General features: G+C 39.3%; 1 pseudogene; it reads right to left on the minus strand.

Moving 5' to 3' along the window:
* Positions 1 to 302: 302 nt before the first annotated feature.
* LOC149194598 (protein CIA1 pseudogene) lies at positions 303 to 1,454 on the minus strand (annotated as a pseudogene).
* Between the last annotated feature and the right edge of the window lie 15,102 nt (positions 1,455 to 16,556).

The following is a 16,556-nucleotide window of genomic DNA, read 5'->3' on the forward strand; positions in this document are numbered from 1 at the left end:
GTCATTATGGAAAAATTACCCTGTTGGTGGCTTCCTTTAGATTCTTGTCAAAATATGGGTATGGATTTGGATCACAGTATGCTGGAAGCTTTTCAAACTTCAAGAGAAGATGACGGAAACGTGATTCAAACCACCCTCTCCAACTCTGAAAATCATCTTCATCTGAAGCTGTAACATGGATTTGAATGAAAAAATCATAACTAGAGCAGAAAGGAAACCGTTCAAAAAGTACATTCCAGTCACATGAAAATTCTGACTTGAGTCTTTATAGGGTGATTTTTGTAACATTGTAACTGCAACAACTAAGAATCATCAGTGCTCTCACTAAAGAGCCTGATATAATCATCGGATGCTCCACTAGCAATAAGACCGCTCCTTGACCAGTGAACTGAGAATATTGTTCGATCATGATATCCAGAAATGGTACAAAGATGTTTCCAAGGCCCACCATTTCCACTTCTCTCCGCTGGGTTTATGCTTGTATCCCAAACCATCAACGTTAAGTCATCGCTGCAGGAGACCATTCTGTCTCCGGAAGAATTAAAAGATACCGCCCACACTGTTGATGTATGGCCACTGACAGAATTTCCCAATGTTTGCGTGCATGCCCAGTCATCACCATCTCCATCCTCTGCCCAAACCTTGATAGAATTATCATAACTAGTAGAGACCAAAATGTCACGATTAGGGTGCGACTGGACCATCTTGACATCCTGTGTATGACCTTGCAGTACTGAAACACACTCAAACTCGTTCCCTGGTTGAACATCCCAAATCCAGACAGACTTATCACGACCACATGTGGCAAGTAGCATACCAGACGCGCTCCAAGAAACACTTTTGACTTCATTCTCATGGCCCTCTAAGGAGGCAATGCATTCAAATTCACCACCAACATTTTCCAGATTGCAGTAGTTGCATCAAAACTTGCTGGTGCAGTTTTCTGGGCACGGTCCAAACGAATGTAGCCCCTGCCTTGTTTTTTTTATTTTTGCAATGTATATTGCACATTTCTGCCTATCCCGTTTTCCCCATGCATACTTTCTGTCAACAATATCAATCTCCTCTGATTCTGAAATGAATTTAGCATTCCTCATACTGCCATGCACTGTGTTATGCGAACCAGGGTGATCGATCAGAAGTCAGCAAAATTAGCCACAAGAATGACATCTTGTCTCATAATAATGTACAGCAACTTCATTAGTTGTATGAACATGGGGTCCTTCATGGCTCCTCTTGAATGCTGGTACCGGGACACAACAATCCTTTCGTAGACTGTCCTGCTCTGATACATGCTCATACTCGAAAGATCCTCTGCGCCCTTGGAATTTCCTTGTTTGGCGAACTAACTCCGTAAAAATCTCACATATTCCAGGCAACCCGCATTTTTCAGGGTAAACGTGCTCATTCCACCAAGCATCAATTTCGCCCTCTGTCCCCAATATAACAGGCATTCAATCATGAAGCCACGCCAACGCCTTAGAGGAACGTGTAGTCAAAATAGTAAATGTAAAGAATATTCCTCCTTCAGAAACTTGCCATGTGTCATAAAGAGCTGCAGGTAGGCAAAGAAAAGCTACGAGGGATGAAACTTCATGAGGCTCAGCAAGACGCTTTAAAGGAGTACGATCAAGTAACACAAACTCTTTGTCTTCCAAGAGCTTCTCCACGAGTGATGTCTTGGTATGCCATGGTGCCACACAGTTAACACGTATGTTGTCACTTGTCCACTCACATGCAAGATTTTTTGTGAGTTGGCTCATTGCTCCTTTGCTGGCTGCATATATGGTACCAGAGAATAGCTACAACACCAACAACCGATGAAATGAAAACAATGCTTCCCCTTTTTTGATGCTTTTAGTAGAGGATGTGACAGCTGAGATATATGATAAGCTGATTCAAAGTTGGTAGACATAAGAAATGAGAAATCCTCATATTTGTACCGACATTATTAATCAACATATTGAGTTTCCCATTGCAAAACGAAAAACATCTTTCAATCAGCTCCTCTTGTGCTGAACGAGATGATAAAACACAGACTGTACCATCAAACTACAGCCCAGATTCCTTCCACTGAGTCAAACATTCATTAAAATCCTTCTCTGTACACGAACATGTCATTAACAGTGGAAATCCTTTGTTCATTTATCTTGAAAATGTATATAGAATGGTTGCTTCTTCGCTCCATCCTTTTTCCACTCGTAAAACCCTTCAACTGACACAAGGCAATGATAACTTGGAATAACAAAAGCCTTCTCATAACCGATTCTGATCGAGCATTGATTTCAAAAAGGACCACGGTTTTGAGACTTGAGTATGAAACAGAGTTTTGATGGACCTTCGTTGGTGATCATGAGAACCTGTCACAACAGCTGTGAGCGCAAAGCAAAATTACCACTGGAATGTTCCCCTTCAATGGAGTACAAGCCCACATATAACAGCTTGACAAACCTCGTTTCCTGCAGTGTTTCCATCAATTCACTTTAAATATCTGTCATTTCCCAATTTCGCAGCGCAGCCAGTGCAAGATCAGTGTTTTCGCTACGAAATCACTAAAACAGATGGCGCTGCGAAACTGCTAACGGATTTATGCGCTGCGAAAACAGCCTGACTTTAAGCTAGGCTAAAATTTTTTTGGCAACAGACTTTTCAGTGATAACACTTTGCATGGTCCAATTTTCTTAAATTTTAACTTGTTATACTCCCTTTTTGGAAATCTTTCCTTCCTCAGGTGTGCTAGAACCAAATCTCCAACCTCAAAATTAACTTCTCTCTTCTTCAAATCTGCTCTTCTCTTGTACTTTATGTTGCTATCCTGTAACTGTTGTTTTACCTGTTCATGTATTGCTTGAATCTCTGAAGCAAAATCTTCTCCTTTAGCACTTCTCATTTCAACTTTTCCCAAGTCTCTTAATTTAGACACTCCTCTTGGGTGCATTCCATAAACTATATGGAATGGACTCTTCCCTGTACTCCTGTTAGGAGAATCGTTATAAGCATATTCATCCTGTGCCAAAATTTGATCCCACTGTTTCAGATGTTCACCGGTAAGACTTCTCAGAAGATTACCCAAGCTTCTGTTTACAACTTCAGTCTGTTCACCAGTCTGAGGATGATAAACTGAACTGAAACTCAGTTTAGTACTAAGCTTTTTCCACAATGTCCTCCAGAAAGGACCAACAAATCTGGTGTCTCTGTCTAAAACAATGCTCTTAGGTAACCCATACAACCTTACAATCTCCTTAAAAAACAAATTAGCAATGTGAGTAGCATCACTAGTTTTATAACATGGAATAAAGTGTGACAGTTTAGAAAATCTGTCAACCACAACATAAATTGAATCATTTCCTATTTGAGTTTTTGGTAAACCCAAAACAAAATCCATACTTACCATATCCCGAGGTCTATCTGGAATAGGTAATGGAACCTACAAACCTGTGTTTTGGCTCCTTCCATTTGCATACTGACAGACTTTACAATTTTTTACATACTTTTCCACTTCAGATCTCATCTTTGGCCAGAAATAAAACCGGTTCAACTGCTCATAAGTCTTGTTTGCACCAAAATGTCCTCCAAGTCCACCACTATGTTTCTCCTTAATTAACTTTTCTGTCATAGAACAATTTGGTATGCACAACTGATTTCTTTTAAACAACAATCCTTCTTGCAAGAAAAAATCCAGTCACTTACTTCTGTCTAACAAAACAAGATTTTTACAAGCTTCAAATGCCTCTTTAAAATCTAACTCTTTCTCATATAATTCCTTAAGAAAATCAAACCCCAACACTTGAATTTGACTTTCCTGAACTAAAATACTTTTTCTGCTTAAGGCATCTGCTACCTTGTTTCACTGGTCATTTATATGTTTTAATACAAAATTAAAACTTTGAATATATTCTACCCATTTTGCATGTTTCTGACTAAGCTTTGGCTATTGCATAATGTACTGCAATGCATGATTGTATGAATAAAGTATAGACTCCTTAGACACCGAGTAATGTCTCCACCTTTTCAATGCCTGTACAACTGCATAAAATTCCTTATCATAAGAAGAATATTTCTTCTTTGATTCATTCAATTTTTCACTGAAATAAGCTACAAGTCTGTCCTCCTGACTTAAAACACTGCCAATAGCTTCTCCACTAGCATCACATTTCACTTGAAAAGGTTTATTAAAATCAGGCAAAATTAAAATAGGTTTCTCAGTGATCTTTCTTTTCAACAACTAAAAGTTCTTTTCTGCTTCAACAATCCATTTAAATGGTTGTTTATCCTTCTTTATAGTGTCAATAATAGAAGCATTGATCTTACTAAAATTCCTTATGAATTTTCTATAAAAACTAGCAAGACCATGAAAACTTCTTACCTCAAAAACACTTTTCGGTGAAGGCCACTCTATGATTGCCTTTATCTTCTCTGGATCCATCTTTAATCCATCAGCAGAAACAACAAAGCCCAAATATACCAACTCTTCCTTCATGAATGAACATTTCTTTAAATTTAACAGTAACTTTTCTTGTTGTAGCTTCTGTAAGACATAACTCAGATGTCTCATATGTTCCTCTTTAGATCTGCTGTAAACTAATATATCATCCAGATATACTATTACAAATTTACCAATAAATTCTTTCAACACTTCATTCATAAGCCTCATAAATGTACTAGGAGCATTTGATAACCCAAAAGGCATTACCATCCTTTGATAAAGTCCTTCATTTGTTTTAAAAGCAGTTTTCCTTTCATCACCTTCTCTAATCCTTATTTGATGATAACCACTTTTTAAATCCAGCTTTGTAAAATATCTTGCTCCACTTACACAATCCATCAAATCTTCAATTCTAGGTAAAGGAAATATGTACCTGATTGTTATTTTTTTGATTGATCTTGAATCAATGCACATTATCCAGCCTCCATCTTTCTTTGGACTCAACGCTATTGGCACTGCACAAGGACTCAAACTCTCTCTAACTAGTCCTTTATCTAACAGTTCCTGAACCTGTTTCCTGATTTCTTCATTTTATGTGGGAGTCATCCTATAAGCTGCTTTATTTGGTAGATTTTCCCCTGGAATCAAATCTATATGATGACTGATTTTTCTAATGGGTGGTAACTCATTAGGCAAATCATCTACAATGATATCACAATAATTCTCCAGCATCTCTTGAATTCAATTAGAAAATCAGAAATCTTAGTGGAAGTAATTATGACCTTGAGTTTGCAAATCAATGCAAAATTTACCTCATCCTCTTCAATCTGCTGCAGGTATTCTTTTCCACTTAGCAATAAGGTTTTTGGATCAGATTTTCTTGATGCATCCTCTTCTTCCATAGGCAACAATGTATGATTAATACCATCTTTACGAAATTTGTATGTGTTCTTTTTCCCATCATGCATAGCTCCTCTGTCATACTGCCAAGGTCTTCCCAAAAATATGTGACACACATCCATATGCATCACATCACATAGAATTTTGTCTTTGTATTTTCCAAACTGCAACTCCACTTCACACTATTCATTCACTAACAACTGATGTCCTTTTTGAAGCCATGACACCTTGTAAGGTGTTGGATGTTTCTTTGTCTTTAATTTCAACTTTCCCACCACTTCTGTAGAGACCAAATTATCGGTACTGCCACTATCAATTATCATTTGACAACAATTTCCTTGAACCTTGCACACAGTCCTAAACAAAGTCTTTCTCTGTGCTGGTTCAACAACTTCCTTTGTTGGCTTTAACAAAACTTTGTTAACTACCAAAGATTCCCATTTCTCTGGTACATTTTCTTCTTCTGGCACCTTTTCTGCTTCCTCTTCATTTTGAGCAACAATTACATTTCTCTGAATTTTTCCTACATTTTCTAGGCACTCATAGGCTCTGTGTCCCATCTTATTACATATGTAACATCTAATTTCTCTTCCTTTGCCTCCGCCTCCTCTTCCTATGAAATAACTCCTTCTGCCACTTGCATCACCTTCTGTGGGTGTATGCTAACTCGAGCTACTGCTAGCTCCATCTCTAGGTGTTGTAGATCTTCCTCTACCACCTTGACTTCCTCTTCCTCAGAAAGTACCTCTACTTCTGGCAGGTTGCTTCCTCATGAGTTTTTCTTCAGCCTTTAATACCATCTGATAAGCCTCTTCCACTGTTTTAGGAGACAACAAACTTATCTCATCTTGGATCTCCATTCTTAGACCATTTATGTATCTTGCAACCTTATCGTTTGTATCTTGAATTTGTCCAGCTCTTATGCTTGCTTTGTAAAATTCCTCTGTGTATTCTTTCACTGTCAAAGACCTATGTCTAATATTCTGCATCTTTCGATATAATGAAAGTTGATAATCACTTGGAAAAAACTTACCTCTCAACTTTGCCACCATCTTGTTACAATTTTTAATTGGCTGCTTACCAAGTCTTTTTCTTTCTGCCTGCACTCCATCCCACCAATGTGTTGCATGTCCTTTCAATTTGTGACAGCAAATTTCACTCTCTTTCCTTCTTCCATTTCTTCATAATCAAAGAATTTATCCATGTCATTAATCCAGTCTATCAACTCCTCAGGGTTTAAACCTCCTGTATAAACTATACCCTCAAGTCTGGGTTTAGATGTGGATCCTAACACTGATTTAAAGAATCTCATTTTAGGAGTAATTTCTGCAGGTTCCTCTGCTTCTGCAGCTTCAACTTCAGGCTCACTAACATCTCTAGCATCTGCATCTCCTTGATTTCCCATTTCCACTGCTTCCAATCTAGCTTGCATCTGTTGCATAGCTTCCAACACTTCAGCGTTTGCAACTGGTCTTCCTCTTCTTTGACCACATCTTCCTCCAACTCTAAAAGCCATGTTGGACTTCTTTCTTTGATCTTTGAGATATTGATCAATGTTGATAAGCTGCTCTGATACCACTAATGGTGAGCTGGTTGTAGGTGTTAAGGATAACCATTCACAACGAGAAAGAATCTCCTCAAGTTTAGGTGGGACTTCTTCTCGGGTTTCCTTTACATTATCAGTCATCAACCTCTAATTTTAGACATTCTACTAAAACAACAAAACTATTAAATTTACCCGAAATATTCCAAACTTTCACTTTTCCCAAGGAATCGAAAGTAAATACAACTACAGTTCATAGCCTTCTCGGGTCCGAAATTTAAGTTAATCCGCGTGCATATTCTGGAGCGATATCCATTGGATCTCGTCCCTTCTCAATGAATGGTTACGATTGATCCGGAACTCAATGGATTAAACCACAGTACATAACATATCGCGTCCATTTTTGTAACTAAGGTTCATGCTTGTTAGCACGCGATCACCGTTAGATCTGTTGCTTGTCGATCAGACGGTTCAGATCTTCTCCTGGGGTTCTCACGAATTTTGTCGGGGTTTTCTTCATTCTGCCAAGGTTTTAGTGCTTCCTCCAAGTTTAATCTGTCTCTAAGTTATATTTAGGGTATCGCTAACTAAACCTTGTGGTTTTTAAATACATTCAATTATTTAAATGTGCAGTGTATTAAGATTTAAACACAATAACACAAGAGTATATAAAACTCCAATTCTAAAGGCCAAATTGGAAATCAACAATACTTAGAGATATTTCGAAGGAAATTCAAACCTCTGGGATCGACCATTCATGAACAGAATACACAGCGATAGAGAGAGATTCAAAACTTTACAATCTAATCCTCCACAACCAAATCCCATTACACTAATTCAAAACTTACATAAATACCTGTACATACAACAACCAGATCCTAAATCAATGGATCGAATCTGCCTAATCCTAGATAACATCTAATCTGTATGATATTCTCCTCGAGAATCTCAACTAAGCATAACTACTTGAATTAATTACAAAATAATCCAAATCCATGAATTATAGCTCAAATCCTATCTAGAAAGCTTTGTAAATTGACAGTTAAAGGATCCCACTCCTTTGCTTGTAAACTTTTTTTTGTATTTTTGGAATAAAATTTGAAGCTTTTTGTCTTCAAGCCTCATGCTCCTGCATCAAGGGGTATATTGGTGCAAAAACAATATAGTCGTGAGAGTCTTAGTTTCATTTCTGGTGTTGCTCCGCTGCCAGCAAGCTTGGACATTACCCCGGTGGAGTCACATAGGAACACAAGCATGGCTCCATTGCCAGCGAGCCTGGTCAGTACTCTGACAGAGTTACTTGCATCACCTCTCTACGTAGGAAACATTTCTATTCTTTTTCCTTATTCATTTTTCATTTTTTTCAAACTTTTTTTCACTTTTTTCATTTTTGTAATTGTGCATAGCACTTATTCATTTCAGATGCAGAAGAGGGATCCCAAGTTTTTGAGAGCAGAAGCAGTTGTTCCAGCAGAGAAGTAGTTTATTATACCTATGACGTGCCTATTAAGGTTTTCCCCCTCACCTTAATCTACTTGACTGAGTTGACAAGGGTTAACCCAAAAACAACCGACTAGAGTAGGTGACACTAGTTAGCACGCAAGCGTTGTTTTTTCACCAAGGTTCACTTCGAACAATATGTATTTTCCTTCGACGTATCATGGACTGAAAGTAACAAGTTCTTCATACAGAGGTAGGATGATAGATAACTAAGTAGTGATAGCTGCACAAGGCCTCTTGTACTTTACCCAGCTTGTTTCAAGAGTCATACATGGTTTCATGTGAAACTATGCTATGAAACGAAACAAGCGAATCAAACAATCAAAGCAAAGCAAGAGAAGAAGCAACATCGAAAGCAATGCAAATAAGAAAACAAGCGAGTAGACAAACAAACACACAAAGCTAGTAAGCAAACAAGAATGCAAGCAAATAACTCAAAAGCAAACACTACCCCTACTCCTAAGCTAACATTGCATGGGTCATCTCGCGTGAAGTGATACTTCCAATGCAGCCACCGACGCATTGGTTGACCCATGTTGGTGAAGGCATGGTTCGCAAATAAGATCGCTGTGTGAACCAGCAAACAAGAAAGATGTAACAGTGAAGACAAACACACTCCGAGCTTATAAGCAACTACAGAACAAAGATGAGTGAAAGTGCATGACATGCATTCTGTGGTGCTACTATGATGTTGTGCTACATTGCGTGTAGATGTTGAGTGTATGCATTCTCTTGACTATGACATGTAAGAAAATGTGAGAAAGGTAGACCACTTGTGTTGTGCATGTGTGCTTGTTGTGTAAGAATCCTCTAATGCATGAGCGATGGAATCGTGTAGTTCGAGTGGAGGAAGCAAAATCTGGGTGTTTGGTTGATCTTCTATGCAAAGTAGAGAGTGATGAAGAGCCTTGAGTGTTTCAACAATTTCCTGACCATAAGTGAAACCAACCACAGGACAACGAGGGCCTGACATAACCATCAACCCGGGCTGAAGTGCCTTGATAGTCAAGAGCCTTGAGTGTTTCAACAATTTCCTGACCATAAGTGAAACCAACCACAGGACAACGAGGGCCTGACATAACCATCAACCCGGGCTGAAGTGCCTTGATAGTCAAGAGCCTTGAGTGTTTCAACAATTTCCTGACCATAAGTGAAACCAACCACAGGACAACGAGGGCCTGACATAACCATCAACCCGGGCTGAAGTGCCTTGATAGTCTGGGCGGTTTCGACTTCGTTAACAGATAAATCATCATAGACCAGTGTCTTGGATAGATTAACAACAATTGAATCAACATTGTGATCGGATGAGGAACTGAATAGATCACGACAACCAAGAACATAAAATCTAGGATATTTGTCGGCATCCTCATGATTTGATGAATCGAGTAGAGGGGTAAATGAGAAGCAAAGATTTTCACCCTCTATGTTTTCAAGAAAGATAAATGACAGATTGAATGGATTTTCCAAGGAAGATGTGTCCTCTCTGCATTGTAATGACAGACTCACATCCAAGGTGTCCTATGAATGATCGGAAGTAGAAGCATCTAGAAATGAGTTTTCACAGGAGAAATCAGCAGTGGAAAAATCACAAGGGATGTCAGGATGAAGCGAATGAGGCGCAGCTGAAAGGGAGTCATCATTCACTGCGGGTTCTTCTTTCGATTTCCGCACACACTCATCATGAATGATGGCGCAGGTTGGCTACATAACACCAACTCTGTTGACAACTTGATCCTTGTTCACAGCAGGTGAGTAGTCTAGAATGGGAGAACACAAGACATTACAATATGGAGGATCAACAGAACGCGAGGATGGAGGTTGAGGCAACGAGTCCACGTGACAACCAATAGGCTTGCAACCCAAATCTATGCAAATCTCAAGAGTAGGTGGGCTAGGAGAGTGTGCCAGTTCAACTGAGGTGTGTGCATGATCTCCCACATCAATTCATGGTGGTGGAGCTGTTTGATGAGGTGAAGGTGGACAGTCCCTTGTGACAGCAATTGTGCCTGCCTGTGATTGCACAACTCCATCACTGAAGTGTGCTGAGCAGGGTTCAAATACGTGAATAAAATACTCAAATATTCCATCAAGAAATTACTAATCAATATCATCTTCCGAGAATAGGTATGCAAGATTACAAAAGCGTGTGTGAAACTGTTCAACAGATTCGTCGGCTTCTTTTCGTAATTCCAGAATTTCTTTGTTGAGTGCTTTATAGTTAAAGTGATTGAAAGCACAGTCTATCTCTGCAACTAGATGAGCAAGAGAATGAATAGATTTTTTGGGTAGCGTGGCACACCAGTGCATTGGGTGCCATGGAAGTGTGTAGATGAACAACATGCAACTCATGTATTATTCAAAGAACCCATGTCTTTTGCATTAGCCTACAATGGTGACTGCGTGCCATACAATCTGTTACACAGTAATTTGTCACCATTTGTCACCGTCCCTGTTACCCCTCCCCCGCACTTTGGAGGACTCATTCCGGGACCTGTGAGAAGTGACATAACTTGAAAACACTTGCATTATGTTCCCCTAAGTATGGAATTCATATGCCCTGAAGACATCTCCTGCAGAATATCCTTAAAAAGTTCCCTTTTTCCATTAGCGCGGATCCACAGTGTATTACTCGTGCCAATGGGGGAAATCCTCCAAAGAGGGCGCACCAGTTGGCGCTCTGTCTCAGAGTTATACCCGCGCCAACCGAGTTTGGGAAAGCTTTTTAACAAACGCACGCCCGAAGGTTTTTTCCTTTCGACTCATGAAGCTTTTTAAGGATAATGCCAATCCCATGGATGTCCTGATTCATCGTATCTCCCTTTCCTCTATCCATAATAGCTTTTGAGGATAAACCCAATCCCATAGATGGTGTGATTCATTGTATCTCCCTTTCCTCCATCTATAAAAGCTTGTTCTGTTGCCTTGGACAAGCTAGTTCAAGCATAGGGAGAATTATATTGTCGGAAGTCTGAGAGATTGCTGTAAGAGTCTTCTTTGCATTCATAATCAAAGAGAGAGAGGCTTGTTCCCAATCCCGACAAGCTTTGCAAGACATATGTAGCTGATCATCCAGCCAAAGGAGGATTTGACGTCAGAACTATGGTTGTATTCTCCTTTGTTGATTATCAATAATAGATGACTATCATTATGGTTCCATTCTTGTTGTTCATTGTGATGATGTTTGAGTTATATCTTTTCTGACCGATATATAATTGCATCTATTGGATTTTATGCTTGTATTTGTGTCGTTCTTTGCATGTGCAGGTGTCCATTCACGGAGATCGTGAGGATCGTGACCGGCCGGAGCAAAGGAACGGGAGTGTCAACTCTTCTACAACACTAGCGTTGGAATCCAAGTAGGCCCTCATAATCCACCTTTAATTTTCAATTAGGAACTTGCGTGATAGCATTGTTTGATTGTTGCTAGACCCATTTTGGGCTAGTGGGGATCGCCTCTGTCCGCAGAGGGGATTTACCTCACCAACAATTTGGCGACTCCACTGGGGAAGCTATTTGTTGTTTGATTCGTAAACTTTGGACGGAGCCTGAAGTACGGCCAGGTAGCCTTCGAAACGCTATTGCTCTGCATTAGCGAAGTAGATCAACGCCACTTCAGTCAATCTCCGGTTTGGTTTACGAACCAAACAGCTTGGAGTTTGTCTTGCACCTTGGTTTTCTCTTGTTTTTCTTGCTTAGATAAGCTTTCTGGGTTGAATTTTTAAGTTGTCTCTTGCTGCCTAGTCTGTTTGGATACTGTTGATCAAGCCGTGGACTGCTTTTTTTTATTTTTAAGCTAGCAAACTTGATTAGTGTGATTTTTTCCCTGACAGTCGCGCTAGTGGGCGCATGTTGCACAAAAGCAACTCGCGCTAATCCCTTAAAAGCACGAGTTACAGCCTGACAGTTGCGCCAGGCCTGTGAACTTTTCCAGTTTGCTTGTTTGGAAGCCTTCTGAGCTTGGATTTCTATCTTGTCACATTTTTTTTTCAACTACTGGAGTGTGTCAGAGCTTTGTTTGACTGGTTTTTTACCTTCATCCTTCGGGTGTTTGCCTCTTTCCATCGATTTCATATTCCAGCCCTAGGGCACCTAGTGGCTTTGTGCATCGAGCCTTCCGTGGGAGTTTTTGGTTCTTTGATTGTCCAGTCAACTTCTTGGCTATTTTTTGCACTTGTCTAGTGGTTGTCAAAACTTTTTATTGTGTTCTTTGAGCAATTTACCTCTTTTTTGTTTAGATTTCGCTTGGCTTCGTTTTGGGCTTAGATCACATAGCTCATTGAGGTCTTTGTGATTTTTCCTGGTTTGAAAGATTGCCTTGGTGTTTCAGGGACTTGATTGTGTTTTCATTGAGTGAAATTTGTCTCTTTTACTCTTTGTTATTATCTCTCAAAATTTGTTTAGTGCACTTTGCCATTGAAAATAAAACGAACAATCTCTTTTGCTTGGAATTAGTTAATGAAAATTGGAGCTTTTCGTTGTTGTTAGTGATTAGTGACTTTAAAGAAAAGTTTCGTTTATTGCCATTAGCTGCATTAGAGTCATTGTTGATTGTTTTATGATCATTTTGTTTGATAGAAAGATCTCAACTCTCCCGTAGTTAGCATTCATCGAATGAAATGATACATTTTGGCATATAGCTTGCATTTAGGAAATTGTGAGAGATTACATACGGTAGGACCTGGAAACTGAAACCTAATCAAAGATCAATCGTAAAATGAACTGAATGAATCTAAAAACGCATTGGAACTTAACGCATACATCTAGAGGTCTAGGCTAGAGACGTGTTTCGGCGTCGTTAAACCTAGTCACTATTGTTTCACATCATGGTTGGGTGATTCCTCCTTTTGTGACTCGATAGTGTTCTAGCACGGATTTGTGCTCCCACGTACCGTCGAGTATATGGAGAGACCCCACTAGGTCATCATCCTTTATCCACAGGAAGCCGTGTCTGCCGCCTTACAAGCCGTAACGCACCGAACATAGCATTCGGGAAGATTGACTGCTGTACGGAAAGTCCTTGGTTTTCATATGATTGCCAAGGTGTATATGCAGTTTTACGGATTTGTTTGGTAAACCCTTTGCTTAGTTTCTCCAGAGTAGTCACTTTTGATCCTTTTCGGACTCCCTAAAAGAAAAGGCTCACCAGAGCATTTTGTCACTTCGGGCTCATTAAACATTCGAAGGAGACTAGAGTCATCTTTTTGTCCTTTTCTCGACTCTTAAAAAGTGAAAAGGTCAAGTTCGGTTCCTTTGTCTTAAAATTTATTCGGCCACGATTCACATTTACTCGGTTAGATCTTATTTGCGTTAGCTTGATTAGGTTTATTTTTCGATGGCAACCTTTGTAGAGCCTCTAATTTGCACCTAATTATCCATCATTACCTACAGCTTTTCCTCACTTATTCCTCTCTTTTGCCCTATTTTCCTCATAAACCTACCCAGATCATTACATTTGATGTCTTTAAGCATGATTGGTTAACTTTGCTAATGTTTGACCGTTTGTCTAGATTTTTGACATATGCACAGAGATTCCGCAGCTGTCTGGCAATTCCGCAGCCATTCAGCAATTCCGCAGCTATCTAGTCATTCCGCAGCCTTTTCATTGATCTCTATGTTCCACGTGTCATTTTGCAAAACGAATCACATGGGCACGTAGGAATGAAGGTGTTAAAGGTTCCTGTGCTATTGGTTCAGTCAGCAATGCCACGCACACCTCCGGTCAACGTGGATCAAACTTCGGTCAACAAAGCCAGCTCAAACGGTGTTGCGTGAGCTGAAAGGTCACGTCACTCCAGATGGCGATTCCTCCAGGCTACGCAGGTTATGGGAGATAGGATCCAACCTTGGATTCAACCTCCATGACGACCGTACCCTCCAGAAAAGCACACGGACCTGTTTACGTGTTGCTGAACCATTTAATTAGCATGACTGTTAGTTAATTTTCTGTTTCATGTTTTACGCAGTAGGCAGTTGCTTCATACGCCTATAAATCCAGCGTCTGCGTACGCTTAAGGATTAGTCTTTAGTTATTTTGTTTATGTAATTGCTGCAATTTTAGCGTATCCAGAAACTCTGTTTTGAAGCTGCTGTTTCAGTACTTTTTACTATAATTTCTGCATATGAGTTAATAGAAGACTGTGCTGTTTTGATTTCAAGTAGCCGATCTTTCCTTGGGTTTTGTGGATGGAGGGCCCCCATTCATAACAGCCTTTGTACAGTAACTCTATCTTCATGTTCTTGCCATTTCCTTCTTTTGAATTCAGCAATTTTCCTTTTCTTTAAAACATGTACAGTTTTGATTTATTTTCGCTGTCATTTCATTTCCAGCATTTACCTTGACTGATCAGGATTGTTTTCTGCAGGTGTTAGCCCGAGATTGTGTGTCTTTGTGTATTTGCTTTATCTCTGATGGTATTTTCAGTTGTCATATTCATAGTTGCTGCCTTTACTCTGTTTTTCTAGCTTAATTTCTAGTTTAGTTTCTCAAGCTGTATGCTAACATATTGATGGTCTCCTTATCATAAGTTGTTCATCTTTAAGAGATCATAATACTAACAAATTACAGCTTGCTTTGAGTAGTTTTGACTTATATCACTAACTCTTTCTTCACTTGTTACACATAACAATGTATGTTGGAAGCAGAATGCTGGAGAAAGGCACAGTGGTGTTATAATTTGTCATTTAGAGCTTTATCACTTTTTAGACTTATCTCTAACTACTTCTTAATCGTGTTTTACATAGTACTATATGTTGGAAGCAGAGTGTTAGGAAGAGATGAACATTATCATTGGTCTTTAAAGTGGTTTTTCTTACCTTTTTATTTGCAGCAACATGAGTAGTGACTAGTGCCATTAGAAAGTGGTTCTTTGCTTTCAGTTTCATTTCAAGTTTATTTCTTTCAATCTCTTTCTTTGCAAAGTTTAGAAGGTAGTTAGAAAACACCAGTTGCACACACTCACTCATTTAGAAATCACCTTACACACACTATCACTCATCTGTTTATAAAATCATCACTCCATCTTAGGAAGTTAAATTGACCACAACACCCCAAACGACAAAAAGATCTAAGAGGTTGCTTAAGTGCATATAGTACACCTTCACTTCATCAGCTTACGAGCCCCTGGTTGACAATTTATGATAGCAATTTAGACAACACTAAATTGACTAAACATTTTGGCGCCGTCGCCGGGGAAGTGAAATTAAGTAGCCATATTCTTAGAGAAAAAAAAAAACATAAAATTTCAAGGAAAGAAGTTGATAACCTATCAAATTATGCTCTCCTCTTGCACTTCAAAGTGATCTGGAGGATCAGAAAAGAGAAAGTTATTGATTTAGTAGTTTCTTGAGTATGCTCTCTTCTTGCACCTAGAGTGACCTGGAAGATCAGAAAAATGACTATTAACTTGACTTGAAGAAAAAAAAAAAAAAAAAAAATGACATGCATAGAGCTAGAGATTCTAGGGGAAGGTTTTTAGCTAGAGCTCGAAGTTCAATTTTTACAAGTCCATCTGCTTCAAGAGATAGACAAGAGACACCTCCCTTATCTCCAACCGACACTCCTAGCCCTAGAATTCCTGGAATTCAAGAGCCAAGAATTGACTCTCCCACACCTTCTATTGAATTTGAACCAGGAAGAGACTCTTCTCTTTCTCCTACAGAAAGACCAATTGTAATTGAGGAAGTAGAATCACCTGAAGAAGAAGGAGAAATCTCTTCTCATTCACCCTTTGTAGAGGAACCAGAAGATTTTGAAATCCCTAGGGGAACCATCATGGCAGAGGAAGAAGGAGGTGGTAGAGGTAGAGGTAGAGGAGGAGGAGGAAATAACAACAACAATAATGGAGGAGGTAGAGGTCCCCTTGGAGGAGGAAATAGAGATGGGGATAACTCATTTGGGTTTCCCATTGTTAATGAGGATTCCCGAGCCACTATGAAAAACATATCGCCATCTGTCCTCCCAAATTTCCATGGGTTAAGGACTGAGGACCCTGAAACATTTTTATTTGAGTTTGAAGTTGTGTGTCGAACTTATGACTATCTGGATGACTCTCAGAAACTCAAATTGTTCCCTTCAACACTGAAAGATCAAGCTTTGAAATGGTTCATGGGGTTACTCACTCAATCCATTAGGTCTTGGGATGAAATGAAACAAACATTTTTGGATAGGTATTTGGACTATTGTAT

This window comes from Pinus tabuliformis, chromosome 2_2 (genome assembly GCF_031772625.1).
Source record: "Pinus tabuliformis cultivar Carrire ecotype Pingquan chromosome 2_2, CPIR1, whole genome shotgun sequence".
Lineage (NCBI taxonomy): Eukaryota > Viridiplantae > Streptophyta > Pinopsida > Pinales > Pinaceae > Pinus > Pinus tabuliformis.